Raw genomic sequence first — 16,011 nt, 5'->3', positions numbered from 1 at the left:
TGTAGACGACTCATTCTAGGAGCTTGGAAAGGAAGGATAGTAGGGAGATAGGGCGATAACTGGAAGGGGAGGTGGGGTCAAGAGAGGGTTTTATTAGGATGGGGAGACATGGGCATGTTTGAAGCCAGAGGGGAAGAAGCCATTGGAGAGTGAGCAGTTAAAGATAGAAGTTAAGGAGGGGAGGAAGGAAGGGGCGATGGTTTTTATAAGGTGAGCGGGAATGGAGCCCAAAGCACAGGTGGAGGGGGTGGCACTTGCGAGGAGGGAGGAGATCTCATCTGAAGATACTGCAGGGAAAGATGGGAAACTAGGGGAGATGGTTGGGGGGGCGGGGAGGCAGAAGGGGGAGGGGTGACTTTGGGGAGCTGAGACCTGATTGTGTTAATTTTCGTGATGAAGTAGGTGGCCAGATCGTTGGGGGTGAGGAATCGGGGAGGGGGAGGAACAGGGAGCCTGAGGAGAGAATTAAAGGTCCAGAAAAATTGGCAGGGGTGATGGGCATGGGTGTTGATGAGGGAAGAAAAGTAGTTGGCCTGGCGGAGGAGAGGGCAGAGTTAAGGCATGAAAGGATAAATTTGAAATGGATAAGAATGGCTGAGAATGCCAACTCAGGGCTGATTGAATCAATTAATAATAATAATAATAATAATGTTGGTATTTGTTAAGCGCTTACTATGTGCAGAGCACTGTTCTAAGCACTGGGGTAGACACAGGGGAATCAGGTTGTCCCACGTGGGGCTCACAGTCTTCATCCCCATTTTACAGATGAGGTAACTGAGGCACAGAGAAGTGAAGTGACTTGCCCAAGGTCACACAGCAGACAAGTGGCAGAGCTGGGATTCCAACTCATGACCTCTGACTCCAAAGCCCATGCTCTTTCCACTGAGCCACGCTGCTTCTCTAATTAATCAATGGTTATTATTGAGCACTCTCAGAAATCAAAGCACTATAGTAAGTGACCCCTTGCTCACATCCACCCTCGGCCTGGAACTCCCTCCCCCTTCATATCCAAGAGACCACCACTCTCCCCACCTTCAAAGCCTTACTAAAATCACTTCTCCTCCAAGAGGCCTTTCCTTACTAAAACCTCATTTCCCCTCCTCCATCACCAATGTACTTGGGTCTGTACCCCTTAAGTCATTTGATGCTCTACCTACTCCCTCTGCAGCCCTTGCATACATCTCCTTATACTTTGTTTCCCTCTTTGGTCACTGATTTTTAACGTCTGCTTACCAGACTAGATTGTAAACTCCTCAAGGACTGGTCTTGTTTCTACTAACTCTACTGTACTGTCCTCTCCAAGAGCTTAGTATAGTGCTCTGGACATGGTAAGTGCTCAATAAATACCATTGATTAATCGACTGTTTGATTAGTGCAACTTATGCAGGACACATGCTCTCTGTCCTCGAAGAGTGTATGATCCAATATGAACAAAAATTATATACAAATAGGAAGAGCAGGAGGAAGAACAAGGAGATGCCAAAATATGACAGGCAGAAATAGCTGGATAAAGAATTGACTACACATATGTCCACAGGTACTCAGTGGGGGACTACAGGTGCATAAATGCCAAGAATAACTGTTGGGTTCCCTGGACTTGGAATGTTGCAGGTTTATCAGGGAAGTCTTCTTGGAGGAGGTGGAGTTTTGTGAGGGCTTGGAAAATGGAGTGATCTGTGGTCTTGGGAATTTGGTTGGGGAGGAAATTCCAGACTGGGTAAACAGCATGGCCTAGTGGATAGAGCATGGGCCTGGGAGTCAGAAGGACCCAACCCTGTGCTCTTTCCTCTAGGCCACACTGCTCCTGCTCTGCTGTTTACTCTGCATCTCCATCCAAGGTGGAGAAGGGGAACTGAAGAGAAGGCCTCAAAAGACAAAAATCCAGCAGTGTCATCAACTGCTTGAGCTGTCAACCTCGAAGCTAAGGAAACGCAAAATTGCGCAGCTGTCTGCGACCGCCCCTCACCGCGGGCCAAGCAGAGCCAAGTTCTGACACTTTGGTCTCATGATTTTCCCTTGAATTTGGGTTTATGCCCAGTGTCAGAGAGACAGGGAAAATGCCCAAAGCAAGTTTAAGAAAGTTTCGTCAAACGGCTGCCCATATTATTTGGGATCGGTCCTCTTATTCAGCTGTGCTGGATTTTGGACAATTAGAACAGCTTTCTTGCCGGAGGCTTGCTATGAACAATAACAAAATAGCAACAACAACAACAAAAAAGCACACTCACCCCCTGCACTGAGGCAGCTCATATGGTTCAATGGAAGCCAGATGCATTTTTTCATCTAGCTGGGGCCTCAGAGATGCCAGTTCATCAGGAAAAATTCGTGTTCGGTTTGGCTGTAATCCATTGAATGGGTACTGACATTTCATATTTCCCCAGAAATAAAAAAATCCCATCAAAAATCTCCCCACCCCCGAGTTCCAGGGGCCTTCCAACTCAACAGTCCAATGCTTGCCACTCACTAAACATCCATGTCAGAAAGTTGGGTGGACTGAAATTGCATATCTGAGCTGCCTTCATTCACTAACACTTTACCATCAGTACTCTGTGCATATGGCAGGAGTTTTTTTTCCCAGGAGATCTTTCGTCTTCCTCTAGGTCTTCCACAGTATATCACCCAATCGCTCTGCTATGTCTATACCACAAGCCTATATTACACTCTTACTGCCTGTTCTCAAACATCATTCTGAACATCAATCACTCAATGGTATTTATTGAGCACTGTGTGCAGAGTGCTGTAGTAAGCTCTTGGGGAAGTACAACAGAGTTGGTAGACACGATTTCTGCCCAAAGTAGTCTGAACATCCACCTGTTCCTCAAAAACCTCCAATGACTACCCATCTCCTACTGCATCAAACAGAAGCTTCAAACCAACAGCTTTCAGGTTCTCAACTCTCTGCCCCCTTCTACATACTATCAAGACTCAGTTTGTCTAAAACTGTACTGACCCAGTTCTTCTCCTACTTCTGACCGCTCTCTGTTGGTTTTGTTCACTGGTTCCTCCTTGGTATCATCCTCTGACCAGGGGCATCCTTCAGGTTTCCACTCTGGGATCCCTGCTTGGTGTAATGCACTGGACTTGGCAAGTTCAAAACAAGTGACCCTGACTACAAGGAGCTTACGCTTTTAGTGACAGAAACAGATGCAGAAATATACAAAGAGTAGTGAAGATAAATGATCAAATGCACAATTGAATAAACGTATATACAAAAGTGCTGAGTAGGGTATGAATAGGTTCATTAGCTCATGAGATGGTTGATGGGATCATGTACTTTGGGATGCTGGGAATTAATCAGCTAAGACTTCTTCGAGGTGGTGGTATTTCAGGAGGGATTTGGATGTAGGAAAGACTTTAGGCTATCAGATTTGGGGAAAGAGAGAGTTCCAGGCTGGAGGAGCAGTGTTAAAGGGACTTCAGTCGCTAACTAGAGACACTGCTGAACTGAGGAGGAGACTTGGTTTAGCAGTGGGTGATGCAGAACATCAGTGAGTTGATAGCAGTGTTAAAGAGACTTCAGAGTCGCTAACTAGAGACACCGTTGAACTGGGGAGGAAACTTGGTTTAGCAGTGAATAATGGAGAACATCAGTGAGTTAACGGCATCACGCTCAGAGAAATCATTATCCAACAAGAACCTCATCGACCTCCAATAATCCAATGCAGGTACCACAGATGGAGACCAATTTATGGTTTCTCTACCACCAGCTAACTCTTGGGATTAAAAAAAGCCTTGCATCACTTTTCAGGAAAGCAGACTATGGAAGAAGGCTACTGTTCCACTGAAGTTGGTAAAACTCATTACTACAGCTTCTACTTCTGCAACCCCAGCAAACACTCATGTTACAACTCCTCATTTGATTGCTGCTCAGAAATTATGCTTTAAATTTTTCAGATAAAGATGAAACAGTAGTTTAATGAAATTTACCATTACAGGATGTAGGATGGAAAGGAATAACTCCATATTCCTTTTCCAGAAGTTTTGAAAAGAATAGTAACTTGTAACGTGTAAGTTAATGGGGAAAAAGACACCCACGGTATAACCATTCATGATGCAAACACATTTTCAGGGAACGTTACCTGGTTGTTTTGTGAAGAATGCCTGGATACAATTTATGTCTTCCTCTCTTCCCCATTTGTTTTTCACTCTGAGAGCAGGGACCATGCATGTGTACTTTTATATGTACCCTCTCAGATGCTTAGTGCAGTATTCTGTCACAGTAGTCATTCAATAAATACTATGGCTTTGAATTTAAGTATGTTTCCCACAAGAGCTAACTCGATATTTCTTCTGTGTAGACCGAGAGCCTCCTGAAGGACTATATCTGACCTAAATATCTTGTGTCTTCTCCAATACTTAGTACAGTGCTGGGCACACAGTGCTTCACAAATACCCCAATTATGATTAGTCATTATTAACTCATGATTTTTCAACATTTTCCCTCTCTTTCAAAGAAGAAGGATGTTCAAACTCCTCCTACATAGCTTACTCTTGAGGATAATCTGCAATGTCACTTTTGATTGGTCGATGCACTTTGTTACCCACATGAAGACTAACTAAATTCTGCCTTTTGCAGCCTGCCCACAGAATTCCAAAATGCTTCTGAGTTCCCCTCCTTCATGCTCGAACACCTTGGCATCACTGGACACTCAGAGAAGCCACCCATGCGGCTATACCCCAATCACAGTCCAACCCCGGAGCTGTAATTTGGATGGGGGTCAGTTTCTTTAGACCTGAACCAAACTTGGCAGATCGGGGAGGGAGGGAGTTGATGATGATGATGATGGTATTTGTTAAGTGCTTACTATGGGCCAAGCACTGTACTAAGCACCGTGGGAGATACAAGATAATCAGGTCATATGCAGTCTCCATCCCAGATGGGGCTCACAGTCTAAATGGGAGGGAGGACAAGTATTGAATCACCACTTTTCAGATAAGGAACCTGAGGCCCAGAGAAGGGATGTGACATGGTCACACAGCAGGCAAGTGGTGGAGCTGGGCTTAAAAACCAGCCCCTTTGACTTCCAGGCTGTGCTCAGTCCATTAGGCCATGCTGCTTCTCACCTGGAGGTTACACTACAGGGAGAGAGGTTCCATGAGAAGGAACATAGCAGACTCTAAGGGAACAGAGGGCAACCTTCCCAACCTGGACCCCAGGGAGAAGACAGTGCAGCTCACCAGTGCAGACTGGCACCTATGCTCCAGTTCTCTCCAACCTCAATTGAAAGCCACAGTCTCAAAAGAGTAGAGGTTCTTGCTCTTCTAGGAGTACAGTATAGTGACTGGGGAAAAAGCCGGGGAACAGAATATTGAGTCCGAGAAGAACTTAGCTTGCCTGGCACGTAAGCAAACATGCATATGAAACATGGTAGCAGTACAGGACTCCAATTTCTCCAAGGCCCCGAATCCGGTGAAGCGACGTCCCACCCCCCTCTTCCCCCGCCCCCCTCTCCCGACTCATTTCCAACTTCACTTCATGACCCATTCTGCGTGTCACATTAGCATTCATACCGGTATTACGCAATGAGATTTCATTTCCAGATCTCATGTAAAATTAATTTTCATAATTCTCTTAGTTCCTGTCTTGATCTACATATTTTTTCTCATTAACTACTTTATTACCATATCTGAATTGCCTCTGCTCCACAGCTCGGAGACCAAGATGAGAGAACCACATTTAACTACGAATCAATGAAATACCCTCTGGAGTCCTGAACTGTCTGTCTCAGGGTCTGACTTGGCGTGCCCTCTAAAAACGTTAGTGTAGCACTAAAATCAAAAGTATTAAATAGGGCTATGAATAATTAAATCAAATGAAGTCTTGGTGAAATTGTGAGTGAGGTGAGGCCAGTAGGTGACTTTAGGTAGTGAGAGGGCTCAGAGAATTCTTCCTGGAAGGGAAAAAGGGACAAACCCTATCCACATGACCACTCACTTCGGACAAGAGCCTGCCCAGTGCGTCATTCCACACTGTGTGTCAGTGGGATAATTCCCACCCTGCCTGCTCTGGCACTTTGAATACCACTAGACCATCAACTCCTTGAGGACAGGGATCAAGCCTACCAACCCTTTTGGACTGTACTTTCCCAAGCGCTTGAGTACACTGCCCTGCACACAGTCAGTGCTCAATAAATTGATCGACGATGGCTTGATTGAATCTGGCTAGCGCCAACCCGCTGAAGGGAATTTGGGGGTATATTCTTCTCGAAAACTAGGCCTTATAGGATTATGATCTTTGTGCTTCTTCTGGACTTTTCCAACTGCTTTGTATAATTTCTTGCCCTCAGTAAGTGCTCAATAAATACCATTATCACAAGTACTACCGATCATATTTCAGTAATTACCATGTGCAGAACACTGTACTAAGCACTTGAGAGAGTACATTATAACGATAGAACAGAGTTGGTAGACACACTCCCTGCCCACAACAAGCTTATAGTCTAGAGGGGGAGACAGACATTAATGTAAATCAATTACAGATATGGACATAAGATCTGTGTGGCTGAGAGGGGGGATGAATAAGAGGAGCAGAGGCATATCCATTCCATTCCTAGCTTGGGCAGTGGCTAGTGAGTGGATGGCAATCTGCTACAAGTCAAAACTCACCTGTGTTGGGCAGCAGTAGCGTGGGAGAGAGTTGAGGGTGGAAACTCATGATTACTGCACGGAAGGAGGCAATGGTAAACCACTTCCATATTTTTACCAAGAAAACTCTATGGATATTCTACCAGAGCGACTGCAAATAGAGATGGGGTGTTCTGGGAGAGATGTGTCCATGGCGTCGCTATGGGTCGGATACGACTCGACAGCTTAAGACAACAATAACTACTCCTATTACTCTACTAATACTGAGAAGCAGCATGGCCCTCAGCAAAGAGTATGGGAGGACCTGGGTCCTAATCCCAGCTCTGCCACTTACCTGCTGTGGGTCCTAGGGAAAGTGACTTTACTTCCCTGTGCTTCCCTCATCTGCAAAATGGAGATTCAATACCTGTTTGCCCTCCTACTTAGACTGTGAGCCCCATGTGAGGCCTGATTATCTTATATCTACCCCTGTGCTTACTACTACTTGGTAGTCTCCACAGTCATTCAAAACCTTGTTATCTTGGAAATTTCTTCTCGGGCCCTAGAGAGGCTACAGCTGCTACAGAATTTACCATGTGTTAGCAAACTGTCCCCAGTCAAGGAGGAAAAGCCTGAGTTTTCATAAGGCATTGAGTGAGGTGTCACTTCTCCACTGATATTCACTGCCCGTCAGCAATCAGAGCAGGCCATATTCAAGGGCAAAGGTCATGGGACACTGAAAAATCAGGAGAGGCATCAGGGTTTATTGAGCAGAACAGGGAACAGAATACTATTTTTTACTTTTTCTTTGGCTCTGGGTAGGAGCATTTAAGAGCCTACTATATGGTCTTAAACCGTGGACTGTACACAAATGAGAACTAGACACAGTCCCTAAGAATGAGCCCCTTAGCTTCTAAATGAATCAGTGGTACTTATTGAGCTTTTTCCTAGGTGCAGAGCACTACACTAAGCTCTTGGGAGAGTACAATACAAGAGTCGATAGAAACATTCCCTGCCCTCAAAGTGGTTACAGTTTAGAGCCCCAGTTATGCTCCTAAGAGTGAAAATAAAAATATATGATTCCTTGAGGCATTTAGGAGGGTTCATGTTACTTGGCAGGATTAAGTAAACCCTAAATCTACCTACTGTTTTCTTGCAAACAGGTAAATGAACAGCAAAACGGGGTTTAATGATACCGCTTCAGCGCTGACTTCTTGGAATAAAAACGCCAAACGATTGATTACAGTATTTGTTAAGCACTTACTATGTTCATTCATTCATCCAATCATATTATTGAGCGCTTACTGTGTGCAGAGCACTCTACTAAGTGCTTGGAATGTACAATTTGGCAACAGATAGAGACAATCCCCACCCAACAACGGGCCCACAGTCTAAAAGGGGGAGACCGACAACAAAACAATACTAGTCTGTTCTAAATAATAGGGTGATATAAGATAATCAGGTCCAACAGACTGTGAGCCCCACGTGGAACAGAGACTAAGTAGGAGGGAGTAAGACAAACTCCATTTTGCAGATGGGGAAACTGAGGCACGGAGAAATTAAGTGACTTGCTCAAGGTCACACAACATGCAAGTGGCGGAGCCAGGAATAGAACACTGGTCCTCTGGTTCCCAGGCCCATGCTCTTTTCACTAGGCCATGCTGCTTTCCAAATGACTTCAAGATATGAAACAGGTGTTTCCACATGGTCCATTGGACAGAATGAAGAAAAATGTCCTTCCAGATTACACCACATATGATGTTCCCAATGGTTTCTACTTTCCGATGAAAAATATGCTCAATCACATAGTCGACAGAATTCCATCTGGTCTGAACACAGTATCCTGAATTGAAACGGCGGGTCTTCCCTTTCCCAAACTCAGACAAGAGCTCAGCTTCATCATGTTTCATGAAGCAATTAAAACAGGTGTGCATCGTCCACGCTTGCTGCCTCTGCAAACAGTCATCACCCATGTTCACTGTCTGGAAAATTACTTTTCATCCCAATTTGGACCAGGGGGAATCAAAGGGTGTCTTCAAGGAGGCCAGTGACTAGAAAACTTCAAAGCTTTCGGAAGCTTGATGTTGTACTCACGAGTTTTGATCGCTATCTGAACCCTACCTTGAGTCTGAGGTCAAACTCTTTCATGCTCTTTCCCTGCTTCGTCTTCCAGCCGGAAGAGGTATAGACAGAACCCAGTGATGAAACGTGAAACAAGGGCGCTTGTAAACCTCCGGACAGGATGGCTCGACTCTGTTCTGAGCTCAAGCAACAATTTGGTTTTTCATTTTAGCCTCTCCGTTTCAGCAGAACCGGGTATCGACATCAAAGCCTGGCATCTCTCCCAGGACAACATTCAGCTTGGGGCCCTTGGCATCTTGGTCCCTGGAAGGCCCCAGTCATCCAAGATGGAGCATCAAAGGGCTGCCTTCTACTTCCTCTCGTACTCAGGCCAAACGTGACAGGGCCACCCAAGCCAGGAAGTGTTTCTATGCGTTCATCTTTTTTTACTCACCCCGCCATCCCATCTCTTCCTTCTCCCTGGTCCCCACTTGCCCTGCCTTTGGCAATCAACCAATAGTATTTATCGAGCACTTAATGTGGCACAGAGCACTGGATGATATGCTGGGGAAAGTCTAGTACAATAGAGGTTGGAGACATGATCCCTGCCCACAAAACATCACCCCACTTCTCAAAAAACTCCAGTGGTTGCCCATTCACCTCCACACCTAACAAAACCCCCTCACCATTGACTTTAAAGCACTCCACCACCTTGCCCCCTCCTACCTCAGTGGAAAGAGCACGGGCTTGGGAGTCAGAGGTCGTGGGTTCTAATCCCAGCTCTGCCACTTATTGGCTGTGTGACTTTGGGCAAGTCACTTAACTTCTCTGTGCCTCAGTTACCTCATCTGGAAAATGGGGATTAAAACTGTGAGCCCCACGTGGGCCAACCTGATTACATGTATATACCCGGCGCTTAGAACAGTGCTTAGCACATAGTAAGCGCCTAATACCAAATTATTATTATTATTGTTACCTCACTTCACTTCTCTCCTTCTACAGCCCAGCTCCTACTTTGCTCCTCTAGTGCTAACCTTCTCACTGTGCCTCGATCTCACCCGTCTCACTGCCGACCCCTAGCCCAAGTCCTGCCTCTGGCCTGGAATGCCCTTCCCCCTCAAATCTGACAAACAATTACTCTCCCTCCTTCAAAGCCTTATTGAAGGCACATCTCCTCCAAGAGGCCTTCCCAGGCTAAGTCCCACTTTTCCTCATTTCCCACTCCCTTCTGCATCACCCTGACTTGCTCTCTTTTCTCTTCCCCCCTCCAAGCCCCACATTACCTATGTGCATATATGTGTAATTTTATTTATTTATATTGATGTGTGTCTCCCCCACTCTAGACTGTAAGCTCATTGGGGCAGGAAATGTGACTGTTTACTGTTGTCTTGTACTCTGCCAAGTGTTCTGCACACAGGTGCTGAATAAATACGATTGAATGAAAAAGCTTATCATCTAGAGGGGGAGACAGACATTAATATAAAATACATATTGGGGAAATGGGAGAACATAGGGATATGTATGTAAGTGCTGTGGGGCTGGGGATGGGGGAGAGTGGGGTTAACTTTTTCATCTCCTCTCCTGCCATCCTGCAGCATCCAGCAGCCCGTTGCCAAGGAAGGCCTTCCCATCTGGGACGCCCCACCAAGACTTGGGGCAGTGGGGTGGAGGAAGTGATGGATGGCAGCCAGCCACCCCCATACAGGTCTCCTCTTTCCAGCTAATGCAATGCTTTGGGGATCCCGTGCTAAGGACAGCAAGGGACCCATATGGCAAGAAGGGACATGAAGGAAAAAAAGAAAATCCACCCGGGGCAGTTTCAGGATAGTGGTGGCACAGTGCCAGCCTGTCAGAAGTTATGGAGGTGTGGGATTTGTGTGCTTGGGAAGCAGCATGGCCTAGTTGATGGAACCCGGGCTTGTATGTGACAGGGGGAGGGGGAAGAGAGGGTCAGATGAACAGGGTTCTAATTCCAGCTTTGCCACTTCCCTACAGTATGACCCTGGGCAAGTCCATTTCTCTGAGCCTCAGCTTCCTCATCTGAATGATGGGCAGGCATTTCAATATCCATTCTCCTCCCCCCTTATTCATTCATTCAATAGTATTTATTGAGCACTTACTATGTGCACATCACTGTACTAAGTGCTTGGAATGTACAATTCAGCAACAGATAGAGACAATCCCTGCCCAGTGACGGGCTTCCCCTTAAACTGTGAGCCCCATGTGGGACAAGGCCTTAGTAAGTCCTGATACACTTACTAATATACCACAGCTGTTATTGCAGGGGGCGGGGGAAGAAGGAAGGGGAAGGAAAGCGAGAACAGGAAGAAGGAAGGGGAAGGCAAAGCGAGAACAAAAAGTAAAAAGGCTTACCTGGGAGATAGGTGAGAGGGTCCTGTTGAAGGGCAGGTGGGGTACATGTGCCAAAAGGTAAGCAGAATCTACTGTCTTGGCTTCCCTGTGCCCCAGAGCTTAGTACCATGCTTGGCATAGAGTAAGGGCTTTAAAAAATACCACCACCACCCAGCAACATGGTTTGGGTTTGTCAGCTACATTATCATACAGAGTCAATAAAAAAAAAATCAAGCAATTTGCACTAATTTGAGCCAAATGGTTGACTCCCCGCTGAAGGACACCGGAACCCCTAAAAAAGCTTCACTGTCCAAGATGGAACTGTCACTCGCAGCAATCAAATAGCAACCACCTGGCCTCCTCTTTCCCTATCACCTATTTTGCAATTGAAAGCGCGTAGCTACTTGTTTAACAATGCTGCAATTTAGAAGCTTAACATTTAAGCTTTACTCGTTGATTGGAGTACAGATATTGCAAAGAGAATCTTTGCACGCTGCATGTTCTCAGAAAATGAACTGCCCGGCTGGTTGTTTTGCTTCCCAACGTACTCCCTAGAGGTGGAAATGTTACCTCTCATGCCAAGACCCATTCCAACCCCACATCTCGAGCAGAATGTTAAAGGATGGTTTAGGGTTTTTTTTTTTTTTTGGTTTTCTTTCATGGTATTCGTTAAGCACTTACTATGCATCAAACACGGTTCTAAGTGCTGGGGTAGGAACAAGTTCATTAGGTTGGACACAGTCTCTGTCCCCCAGAGGTCTCACAGTCTAAGTAGGAAGGAGAACAGGTATCGAATTCCATTTTACAGTTGAGGAAACTGAGGCACTGAAAAGTTAAGTGACTTGACCAGGGTCACACAGCAAGCGATTGGCAGAGTCAGGATTAGAACCCAGGTCCTCTGACTCCCAGGCCCGTGCTCTTTCCACTAGGCCAAGCTGCATGCTGCGTTCCACCCCTTGCCTGCCTGCTGTGAACAGGTTCACACTGGGCTGTCGGTGAGGTGTTGCTTGATTTGACTTTTGTTCTTGCTGAGAAGCAGCGTGGCCTAATGGAAAGAGCACAGGCCCGGGAATCAGAGGACTTGGGTTCTGACCCCGCCTCTGCCGCTTGCCTGGTCTGTGACCTTGGGAGATTCCCTTAACTTCTCCGGGCCTTAATTTCATCATCTGTAAAATGGGGATGAAATACCTGATCTTCCTCCCCCTTAGACTGTGAGCTCCATGTGGGCCAGGGTCTGTGTCTGACCTGATTGCATTGTACCTACCCCAGTGCACAGAACAGAGCTTGGCACCTAGTAAAGGCCCAGCCAATACCACTGTTTTTATTGCTATTGTTATAATTCACAATAATAATGATGATTTTGAGCTTCCCAGCAACTGAGCACTTCCACGGTCCTAACACTGAAGAAGCAGTATGGTCTAGTGGAAAGAGCAAGGGCCTGAGAGTCAGAGGAGCTGGATTCTAATCCCTGCCAATTGGTTACTGGGTGACCTTGGTCAAGTCACTTCACTCTGCCTCCGTTTCCTCAACCATAAACTGGGAATTCGGTACCTGTTCTCCTTCCTACTGAGAATGTGGGCCCCACATGGGACAAGGACTGTGTCCAACCTGGTTAACTTGTATCTAACCCAGCACTTAAAACATTGCTTGACACATAGTAGGTGTTTAACAAATAGAATAAGGATAATGATAATAATAACTGGAAATCAGAGATCGATGTCTTCTCCAGAGAGTAGCTTGCTGTTCAAACTGGCTGTTGTCAAACTTTGGAAAGTCATCTATCCTGCATTTGAATCTGAGAGGAAATGGGGAGGAAGCAACTTATCGGACACAAATAATTCAGGACCCGAGTCCTTCAATTGCATTCCTTGAGAACCGTTCCCAACCCCAGAGAGGAAGCTAACCATCGACACCGACTTCACCTCACACTGCCGTGGCCGTGATGAGGGTGAGCGCAATCCACTCCTCGGTCCCTGGCCGCTTATTGGTCTCGTTCTGTCCACGTTCAGCTCAGCTACCGTTTGGCAGATGCAGGAAGAAATATATTATCATCGGAAGGAGCAGAGCCAAATATTTGATTTGGATGATTACGCTGCAGGTGTCTCATCATGGCTTTGGTGCCTGGATTACTAATTATTTCCCTCAACTTATGTGCATCTTACAGGGAAAACACACACAGTCTGGTAGGAATCATTAAGTATGGGAGGTGCTGGGCAGCAAATATCTGCTGTGAAGATGGCAGGGCCCCGGAGAGACAGGCAGATGGTGGGACGCAGAGGAAGGAAGAGGGGCTGTTGGGTTCCAACTGTGATGCGGTGCCTGGCATTTTGCGTCCAGTCCAAGCCTTTGAATTCATTCATTCAATCGCATTTATTGAGTGCTTCCTGTGTGCAGAGCACTGTACTAAGCACTTGGGAGAGAATAACAATAAGCAGACACATTCCCTGCCCACAACTTTGAAACCAGGACTCTCCCAGTATAGGAAGGTCTATGGCTCCTAGAGGTCTAGCCATAGTATTTACTGAACATGTACTATGTGCAAAACACTGTAATAAGCACTTAATGACTCCATTTAACTGGCTCTACCAGGCACACAACTCTCCTCCATGGGTCTGTCCACAAGCCACTGGTTTGAGGAAGTATTGTATTCTCCCAAGTGCTTGGTACAGTGCTCTGCACACATTAAGCACTCAAATACCACTGACTGACAGGTCTGTTGTCTAAACTTTGTCCTAGCCATCCTGAATGCCCACCTCCCTCCCCAGCTTCTGGGGAGAAAGAGAGAGAGAGAGAGAAAGAGGAGAGAGAAAGAGGAGAGAGAAAGAGGAGAGAGAAAGAGGAGAGAGAAAGAGAGCACGCAGAGCTGGTGCTGCTGCAAACAGGATGGGGTCTAGGATTGCAAAATGCCTAGTAGGGGAAGTAGGTGCCCCCTGGTTTCCTCTCAGCAGTCTTTGACACTGTGTTTCCCTTCTCCTGGAAACATTATCCAACACTGATTTCTAATAACCACTGTGGCATTTGGGAAGGGCTAATGATGTGCCAAGAACTGTGCTAAACATTAGGGTAAATTCAGTCCCTGTTCCATGTGGGGCTCACAGTCAAAGGGGGAGGCAGGACAGATATTGAATCTCCATTATACAGTTGAGGAAACTGAGGCCTGGAGAAGTTAAGCCTAAGATCACACACAGCAGATGAGTGGCAGAGCTGGGATTAGATCCCCAGGCCCTCTGGTTTCCAGACCTGAGCTCTTTCCACCAAGCCACACTGCTTCATTTATTCAAACTGACCCTATATTTTCTGCAAAGAGCTTTCTTTACAGACTCCCTTATTCTATATTTTTTGGAAATAAGCTCCTTGGGGGCAGGTATGTTGTCTATTAACTGTACTGTACTCTCTCAAGTCCCAAGTCCAGTGCTCTGCATACAGTAAGCATTGAATAAATACCATGACTGATGGACTGATTAACTGAAATATCCCACTTCCAGTCTCCAGAATCTCTTCTCAGTGTTCCCCTCTGCACAACCCTTTTCTCTTAAAATGATGGTAAGGGGAGCAATGTGGCTCAGTGGAAAGAGCATGGGCTTGGGAGTCAGAGTTTATGGGTTCTAATCCCCGCTCCACCACTTGTCAGCTGTGTGACTTTGGGCAAGTCACTTAACTTCTCTGTGCCCTCAGTTACCTCATCTGTAAAATGGGGATTAAGGCTGTAAACCTCTCGTGGGACAACCTGATTACCTTGTATCTACCCCAGCGCTTAGAACAGTGCATGGCACATAGTAAGCACTTAAAAAATACCATAATATTATTATTTATTAAGCATTTGCTCTGGGCCAACTGGTGTGCTAAATGCTGGGGTAGATCCAGTGCAATCAGATCAGAAATGGTCATCATCCCACCCAAGGATCACCAGCTAAGAGGGAGGGAAAGCTAGGGGCTTATCCCCATTTTACAGATGTGGGACCTGAGGCCCAGAGAGGTGAAGTAAGTTGCCCAAGGTCACCCAGCAGGCAAGCAGGAGAGCCGGGATTAGCTCCCAGGTCTCCTGCCTCCCAGGCCTGGGCTTCTTCCACTAAGCCACATTGTTTCTGTCCACTTCTCCTTGAGTAAAATCACCCTGCATGGACAGTAAGCCCAAGCAGACCTTATACTCTCCTCTGACAATGGCAGGCAGCGGGCTACTGAGAATAATCAAATCAGTTGGTATTTATTGAGCACTTCCCATGTGCAGAGCACAATATCAAGTGCTTGGGAGAGTGCAATATAACAGAGTTGGTACACCTGCTCCCTGTCCACAAGGAAGTCAGTCTAGAGGGGGAGACAGACAGGAAATTACACTACAGATATGTGCACAGAGCTGGGGGGTGACTATCAAGTGCTTGAAAGCAAAAATCCAAGTGCCAGGGCAATGCAGAAAGTGGGAATAGCCGATTTCCCCTTCTCTTGGTCTGGATAGGAGATGACAGCATCAGGGTCAGGTCCCTATCAATACCATTTATTGAGCGTTTACAGTGTGTAGAGCACTGTACTCTCCCAGGTTCTCAGTACAACAGAATTAATAGGCACATTCCCTGCCAACGAGAAGCTTGCAGTCTGGATGGGGAGACAGACATTAATACGAATAAGTAAATTACAGATATGGACAGGAGTGCTGTGGAACTGAAGGAGGGGAAAATACCAAGACCTCAAAATGTACAGATCCAAGGGTACAGATCCAAATGCCCTATTCAGGCAATTTCCTTCCAGGATGAAACCAGGATGAGGCATTATCTGGAAGCCAGGGGAGGGGGCAGGGGGTGGGTCTCAATAGCCTTTCCCCAAAGCACCCAATAAACCCACCTCGTGGACTTCTTCAAAGGAATTTGGATCTGGACTTGTTCTGATTGGATGCATGGCAGAAAGGGAATGAATATTCCTGGGGAGACCAAGAAGTTTGTTCTTCATGTTACTCCACTGTTCTGGTGATTGCAGTACAAATTCTCAGGGTGGGGAAAAAAAAGTGGTATAATGGCAGATTGTGTGATTATACCCATACTT

This window comes from Ornithorhynchus anatinus, chromosome X5 (assembly GCF_004115215.2).
Source record: "Ornithorhynchus anatinus isolate Pmale09 chromosome X5, mOrnAna1.pri.v4, whole genome shotgun sequence".
In the NCBI taxonomy this organism is placed as follows: Eukaryota; Metazoa; Chordata; class Mammalia; order Monotremata; family Ornithorhynchidae; genus Ornithorhynchus; species Ornithorhynchus anatinus.
The sequence above is the reverse complement of the archived record's forward strand: the minus strand, read 5'-3'. Positions refer to the sequence as shown.